The sequence below is a fragment of the Pteropus medius genome, unplaced genomic scaffold, assembly GCF_902729225.1.
Source record: "Pteropus medius unplaced genomic scaffold, Ma_sr-lr_union100, whole genome shotgun sequence".
NCBI classification, from domain to species: domain Eukaryota; kingdom Metazoa; phylum Chordata; class Mammalia; order Chiroptera; family Pteropodidae; genus Pteropus; species Pteropus medius.
The window spans coordinates 16,243,359-16,252,179 of record NW_024352786.1 but is presented as its reverse complement, the minus strand read 5'-3'; positions in this window follow the sequence as shown (position 1 = coordinate 16,252,179).

Below are 8,821 nucleotides of genomic sequence, written 5' to 3'. Positions count from 1 at the left end.
TCTTCTCAACCAGCACTGTTCCCATATTTTCCAGCTTCTGTCAATTCATTAAATGCTGATTTAGATTTTTATGGCAACATTTGTCTCAGATGACAGTTACAGTAAAGTTCATCATTAAACCTTATAATTTTTAGTGTTGTATATAATTTATGGTTCCATTTTAAAATCAAATCCACCGTAATAAATTGTCTTAAAATTTTGCAGATACATCATGTAGTTAGCTTTTTCTTGCAGCTTCATTTATAAAGACGGGATATGACTTTATGCCTGAGGAATATATTTTATGTAGAGCACAACAATGCACTGATGGATTTGTTGTAAATTATCTCAAAAGAAGAATATCTCAGAAGAATAGTAACACGTATAATGACCTATGTCCATAAAAAATGGCACCAGGAACATTTTGGAAACATAGCAGATATTCAGGAAAAATAATTGAAAAAATTTTTTTCCTACTTAACTTGAATGGTATCATTAGTTGCTACATGAAAAGTCTTTCATACTTTGGGTCTAATTTGCCTTTTGTGTCTAAGCTCCAATTTTGAAACAGTTTTTTCCTGTGCATATTATACCACAGTTCTACTAAGGGATTCACTATTTCTCCTCTAGACAACGATATTTTCATGACTGTTCATCTATCCTTCATTCTTACCCCATGTCCAAATCCATTCTTTAAATTATTTTTAAAATCAACCATGTAAAGTACAATTATGATTATGAACCCCCAGTGCTTTTTGAAGTATTCCAGTAGCTTTCCATTGCTTACAGGATAAGGTTCATGCATTTGTAACAAGACGAGAATCTTCCTTAATTGGTACCATTATTCTCCTCCAAATAAAAAATCTCCATAGTATGGACTGTATTTAATACTCCAACAAGATTATATTGTGTCTTAACTCATTATTTTATGTATCTCATTTTTCCATAAAAAGTTATTGTGCACCAACTCTGTTGGAACTATTGTGCTCTGTATTAGGTGCACATAATTTGATTGGACCTGGTCCTTGATCTTGTGATTCCTATAGTCTGGTGAGGCAACAGCTATTAATCAAATAATCACGTAATGAAATATAAAATGGCAACTCTGACAAATGGCATAAAAGAGGGGTACATTGTTATATTCATACCTGTTATAAAAGAGTTTGATCAAGTCAGGGAAATAAAAAAAAAGCATCCATGAGAAAGAATTTCTCTGAGCAAAGATGTGAAGGAAATAGATGCTTTCTTTGCAAGGAATGAAGGAGAAGAACATTGTAAAAAGAAGGAACACCATCTACTTTGTTCCAGGCTTTCCTTGATTTACTTGAGCTTTTCCTCTGCCTGAAGTTGCTTTTTCTTCATACACTTCTTCACTTGCACTTAATCTGTAATTGGCATTCCCCCGGAAAACTTTCCTTGCTCCTCTCTTATCAAATCAGTGAACTTCCTTTGTGTTCCTCCCCAAAGATCACATTGTCCACGTTATATTATTTCAGTGCTGAGAGAAGAGGAGAGGTGGGGAGGGAAGGAGAGACAGAACTAATAATTGCTGCCCAAACAGACACTTTTGTTTTTTTCTTAAAAATCTATTCATTAAGATCAAGTTAAAAAAAAAAAAAAATCTAACTTTCTTTATAAAGGCATTCTAGATTTTCTAAGCCAGAGATGTGACTTGTTTTATGGGATTACTTTATTCTGATTTGTGCCTTTTTAAAAAATCTACTCTAAGGTATTTCAAAATCCTTGAGGTTAACTCATCATTTAATTCAGTATTTTACATATTTTTATTAAATTTGTGAGATTAAATTAAATAATTTCTTTCTTCCTCTAGTAATCATTTCTTCATGTTTTAGTCTGCTTTATGTTGGAATCTCTATATGCCTTTATTGATCTCTAAAACTTGCCTGTTTGAAGTGAAACTGTATAAATACAAAGTATGAGTCACAGAACAAATTTCTTGGGCGTATTTCTTAACCAGAGTGTTTTAACCTCAGTGCTATTGACATCATCATGGACCAGATGCTTCTCTGTTGGGGAGAGCTGTCTCATGCATTCTAAGATAGTAGCACCCCTCGTCTCTACCTGCTATATGCCAGTAGCATCTTCCTCATCCCTTCACCCAGACAACCAAAATGTGTCTAGACTTATTTGCTGAATGTCCTCTGACTGAGAACCACTGCTTTTAACAATCAAAGAGTCCTTGCTTCCCCAGATATAAACTAGGAACTCTATGGATTTTCATGAGGCTCTAATGTTCATAGAATGCCTACAAGTCTGGCACAAAGTAGATGCTCGATGTTTATTATTATGATTATTATAATTCTGTTTATTTTCTATATCTTTCCCAGTGAGACCTGTTATACTGTTCTTTTAGGCCAAATACCCATATTGCTCCCATAATTTAAGAAATTATTTTTAAAGGCTTGAAAATTTTTATTGCTGTTGTTGGGACATGGGGAAGCGGGGACTATCAAATTAGCTCCCTCAAATTTTATTCTTGTTGTTGTGATTTCAGTTATTTTACCAAAACGTAGGACTCTGAACTTACCCCTATTGTCTGCCACATTCCTACACACTCATAATGGTAGAGAGATTTTGGAATGGGTCCTAGTTGACTTGATAGTTCAGCATGCGAGAGAGATTAGAATCATTGGCAAGCCATATTCACATTCTCTTTTTTCTAGATCATTTATAAAAATGTTAAATAAGGCAAAACATTCACCCAAGTGTTAATTACAATTCTTAAACAGTTTGGGGCACAGAAACTTGTGCGATATGGCTTAAAGCAATAATCGATTCCTCTGAGCACATTTATGTCCAAGTCCTCAAGGAACTGCCACTGCAAGTGCATGCTGTTAAGGGAGACACTTTGCCTGCGCTCTGTTTTCATTAAAAGAGTCTTTTCTAATCTGCAATTAAGTCATTCCCCAATCTTAAACCAGTGTACCAGTTCTGTTCTACAGTGTTTACTTAAAACCACATAAGAATTGCTTTATAAGGTACGTACCCTTATCTTCCTAAAATGTGTGTGTATTTTCTCAATTTCTTTAGTTAAAAACTTATGTGATTTATTTTAGATTCTCAGTATCTGTTTTCATAAAATCAATGCAAAAATAATGGTATAGTTTTCCTACTCTTTTGAAACCCCACAATTAAATTTAAAGATATCTATATTGCCTTTGTTTAAATGTGAAGGATAAAATTTTTAAAGCATATGCCCCCAAATTGGTGGCAAATATAATTTAATAAACTTAGATAGATATTAGAATATGTTTCACCAGTTACTAATTATGGAATCATTTAAATACATACAAATAAGAGTTTTTACATTTCTCCCAGAAATTTAACATTTTTAATCTGTATGCTAATAGTTTGCTTTTATTCATATACGTAATTAAACATTTTCAAGTTTACATATTTTTTAAATTTGATTCTAGACTGCTCATCAAGATAAAATATTAATTAAGATTAAGAAAAATTCAAGTAAAGATACACCAGATAAAAAAAAGACAAAAGCATAAATGTCTTAAAACAGAAAAATATTCTAGATCGTAGATCCTATCCACTCATTAGCAAATGAAACAACAAAGAGTGTGAAAAAATTACTTTTAATTGGTTGCATGACTACTTGATGATTACTACTTAGATATCATCTTGGTCTCTTGATTTACAGTTCAGTGATATTTATAATCCATCATTGAATCAAATAATTTCGGAGATGCAACAGACCTACATATATTCTGATCTAACTCTTTTCTCTTTTCGGGAGCTTTTTAAAGAACAGATCTTCACTCTCTGAAGATGCAGAATGTATCTATTTGTTAATCATATTTTTCATATACTCCGTCTTTTTATACATTCTTCTACTGGCTTTAGTTTTGTTCTCTAGTTCAATATAGGACTGGTCTTTAAATATTGAAAACAACCATTGGAATAGATATGTCAGATTTCTTCAGTTGCTTTAGATAACACCAGTTTCAATAATTCAGCCAGATAATTCTTTATAGGAATATTCTCACTTGACATTATTCCTTCTATTCCTCCAAAAGGGCCATTCTCGAAGTTAAACACAAATTTTCAGGCATGGTCAAACATTTGACACATTGCTGCCCTTGTTGTAAATATGAAGGTACCCAGAGACTTTATTAACTTGGAGAATAAGTCAATTTAGTTAATTCGATAGTATTAATAGAGACTCTGATCTACACTAGCCATTGCACTAATTGTGGAAGTTCAGAAATGAGTAAAACATGAATTTTGCTTTCAGATATACAGAAGGGTTAACAAAGTAAGAGAAAACTAATCAGGAGGAGGAAGGGACTAATTCTCACTGGAAATTGGAACAAGAATAAGTTTTAATATCAGATCTAATTTTTGCCGAAAAATGTGATTTATCAAGAAGAATAATAAGTAAATTTTTCTATGTTATGGAAATAAAGTACAGTAAAGGAAATAATACCATAAGTGAATGATTTATTTTGTGAAACTATAAGTAGTTATCTATTTACAGATCATAGGTTATAACAGGATATAATGGTAGGAAACTAATGGAAGAAATTTTTTTAATATGTGTACATTTAGGAATCATTTGGTTGAAAATTTCAAAAAATTAAATCTAGGCTGTAGACTTCCTTAAGCAAAAAAAAAAAAAAAAAAAAAAAAATTGTGGTCCATAAGTGTATTTAGCTTGAGGTACACGTCATCAAGATTCTCATAAATCTACTAGAATACGATCTCAACTCATCTCAGTTTTGTTCTCTTCCATGTTACTAGAACCTACTTGATAGCAAGATGGCTAATAGTTCAGACCTACATCTTTGCACTGTCAAGCCGAAAATGAAGGAAATTCCATGTCTTTCAGAAATTTAAACAAAAGTCTGGGCACTCTTATTGGACCATGCTGGGTTAAGTTCTGCTCCTTGGACCAGTCGCAGTATTTGTGGAATGGAATGTACTGTTTTGGCCAGGTCCAAATTACATATCCATACTCACAGATAAAAAAGGAATAGGACAATATCAACTTCACCTAGAACATAGAAATTGAAGGTTAGGGTAAGTTTATCCACCCCAAACCCCTAACCCTGACATCGAGTTTCTGATAGCAAAAGAAAGAATGGCCGAAGGTATAAGGGGAGAGGAAATGTGTATTATAGTTTTTTCTAGGAATATGCCAAAATAATCTCTGTTGTATGAGCAACTATTTATTTGGTAATTGTATAATAGATATTACTCATTATGTGCAATCCTCACTAGTTTTCTGTGAGGTATGTGGTTTCACCTTCATTTGATAATTGAAGAAAATTAAATCTGTCAAAGTGTATATGAAGAGAGGTGAAATTTGAACCAGGCAACTTTTAAACTAAATCGATACTTTTTCTATACATTACAATGTTTTCATAAAATGATTATAATTATATTTATTTAAAGTAATCTTCAGCTCTACCTTCAAGGAAAGGATCTAGATCAATGTTTATCAACCTTGGCTGCATGTTGGAATCACGTGAGAAGCTTTAAAAAATACCGAGTTCTGGTTTCTACTTTTAGAGATATTGAGTAAAATTGGTATTTGGTAAGGCCTATCCATCAGGATTTCCAAACCTGCTCATGTGATCCTACTGTGTTTAAAAACCACTGGGAGAAGGAACCAAAGGAAATCTGACATGGGAATCTCACTGTATTTTGCATCTAGGCTTTATGAGATTCTATGTTAGTAATAAAAAATTAAAGTCATGATAGCGAAGTCAGATAGGGACTGTATCTACTTCTGTGGCACTTAGTTTTACAAAGTGACCCTGATACATGATTACCACCATTAAAATCTATACTTGTTTCTTTGTATGGTTATTTGCTAAGCAAAGCTGAATTAAATGGAGAAGACATAGTCATTGCCATATTGTGATTTATCTTTTTGAGCCTTAGAACGGTTCCCACTCTCCACTAAAAACGTGATAGTCGACTAAGACAAATCTGAGAAGGAAGAAGAAGCAGCAGGGACAAGACTTCTTTTTCTTGTTGTTGTTGTTTTTTTAATGCTTTTCTCAGCCATGTGGACCAAGTCCCTTTCTCCCCTGCGTACATGGCCTGAATGCAGAGAGCAGGAATCTGTCTACGCAGCATTCCTATATCCCCTTGAGTACTGCTTCACAATTTCTATCACACACAATTCCTGACGCCTTTGTAGAAGCCAGTTCTGAGACGAGAGAGATAATTATTCCCTGAAGTCTGAAATGGTGTAGCCTTGTATTTTCCATCTATATTAAGAGGCAGAGGAATGTGCATAAACACAGTGATGTCAGAAGTATTTGGTAAGGAACTCAGCAGTGGAATAAAGTCAGACTTGGAGATCAGTCCACATTATTTTATCACGGATAGAGTAATGTGTAAAACTCCTTGAGTGAGTGCCTAAAAGCCATTTACATGGTCACTAAAGAACAAAAAAATAGGCAAGGCTTAGGTTAAAATGAGCCAGTTTTATTCTCAGATCAGTGTCATTTTTCACTAGGATAGAGTTTCAGAATATAGTCTTTAAATTTATTAAAATGTATGCTACTATATGGTATATTAAGTGACATTCATAGTCTCATATAAATTCTTATAATAAACTACAATAAATGCTAAAGTTTAATGTATTTCTTCTTTTCCCTGTAGATGCTATTTCCACAAAGAATTCTTTCAAACCTTTTTTAAGGTGTATAGACCCTTTTAAAATATTTAGTAGAGAGTGTCACTTCTTTCTGAGTCTGATAAAAGTAAGACTTTTCTTTAGTCTTTTAAGCAAAAACCAGCAACATCACTGATATCATTTTCACCCTTAGAAGAGTGTTTTCAAATTGTCAAAATGAAAAACCATTTCTTCTTTCATGGAGCTTAGTCTACTGATCCTGAAAACAATGTGAACCACATGCAGTATTTTAATATCATAAAGAAAAATTTTCATAGACTGTAATTATTTTCACTTTCCAGATCAAAGATTATGTGCCCTAATTTACTAAGAAGTACCTTCAACTCTTATCCACTGAAAATATTCCAGGAAATAAAGTGCATGATTTAAAGTACAATGTAGAGAATGCCAGTTCCTTTAGAGCTTCAGGATTTCCTCCGTGCGACCAACAAATATGAATTGAGTTTCTTAACGTGGACCAGGACCCAACCCAGGCATCAAAGACCCAGGTGGAGTCTTGAAGGCTATGTAAGGGGTTTCCATGTTATTTCATGAACAAAGGGTAGCCCTGGAGTGTTTTTGTTTTTGTTTTTGTTTTTAAGCAAAAGAGTGACACTAAGTTATCGGTACCATAACAGACCATTCTGTTATCTTGGTGGACGATAGTTTGGAGAGAGGCTAGTATAAAAATGAGAATTTTTATTAAAATGACTTGGCTCTCCCAAGAACAGTGACCTCTCAAAACAGGTTAATTTTTTACATTATGTGATTATTTGTTTTCTTAAATATTTCTATAGAAAGCATCCCCAAATATTCAGAACAATCTTAATGTTAAACAACCTCAACCAATGGAGACTTTATATGGGGAAAAAATAAAACAAAACAGTGAGATATGGTGGCAATGCATATCCAAATTTATTCTACATTTTTAAAACTTATTTAAATACTTTTTATGTCTTTAAAGTTATCGTCCCAAATTGAGACTTATAGAGCCATATATTTCTTGAACACAGACAGATTGTTCATAGGTTGTCTCCGAGAATCAGATACAAATAAAGTATAATTTATCAGATAAGAAATATAGAGCCAATGTAACTGTTCTCAAGAAACACACTGTCGAGTCTATGGATTATCATATGAGAAGGACAGAACTGTTTCAAGCTATGGGATCTGGAAGGAGTGCCTTTCATAGTCCTGTGAGCAACTATGCATAAAATAATTGTAAAGGGACCTCATAGAGGAGATAACCTGGAGAAAAGTTGTCAATTAATTAACTCATTAATCACATATGTTGTCCCTAATACGTGCCTAGCTATGAGCTGCTTGAAGAGAATACAGAAATAAAACACAAAGAAATGATGATTGTAGAACTTATTTCAAGAAGGGAAACTCACAATCTTCTTTCCTAAAATAATAATACCAGGGCCGGGAGCCGTTGTATACCCAGCTAATGAAAATACTCTTGTCTTATGAAGAAACATAGGCCCTGGATAAATATATATTTATTTATTTATTTATTTATTTATTTATTTATTTATTTATTTATTGAAACTATACGTTTATTTATTTATTTATTTATTAAAACTATACATTTATTTATTTATTTATTAAAACTATATATGTGTGTGTGTGTGTGTATATATATATATATATACATATATATATATATGTATATATATATATACAGAGAGAGAGAGAGAAAGAGAGAGAGAGTTAGTTTAAATTGAGTACATCCAACAGAGAAAGATTTCTAGGTACAGATGATAAATGGGTCATAGACTTTTATTTCCTGGATTCATTTTATATAACAATAAAGTGATTTTAAAAAAGGGCCTAATACTACAAGGATAGTAATAACGTATGGGTGTATATTCCCAAAGAAAAATTGCACCAGCCAGGGCTAAACAGGCAAGGGAGATTGTTGTAACAGGGGAGAGAGAGGGCCCCCAGGTCCTTGATAAAAAACATTACTGGTTTGTAAAAGTGACAAGAGGCTGGGAGAAGAATTACATCTCAAAGGAGCAGAGTAGGAATTTATAACTGCAAGTTTCTAAAGTAAATGTTCTAAGAAAAAAAGATCTGGGAACTATAGTCAGGAAGAGACCTGTTACAAGTTTAGTTAAACTGAGGGGAAAGGAAGGCCATATTGGTTAGTATATGTGTGTATAGTTTTTCCTTTCT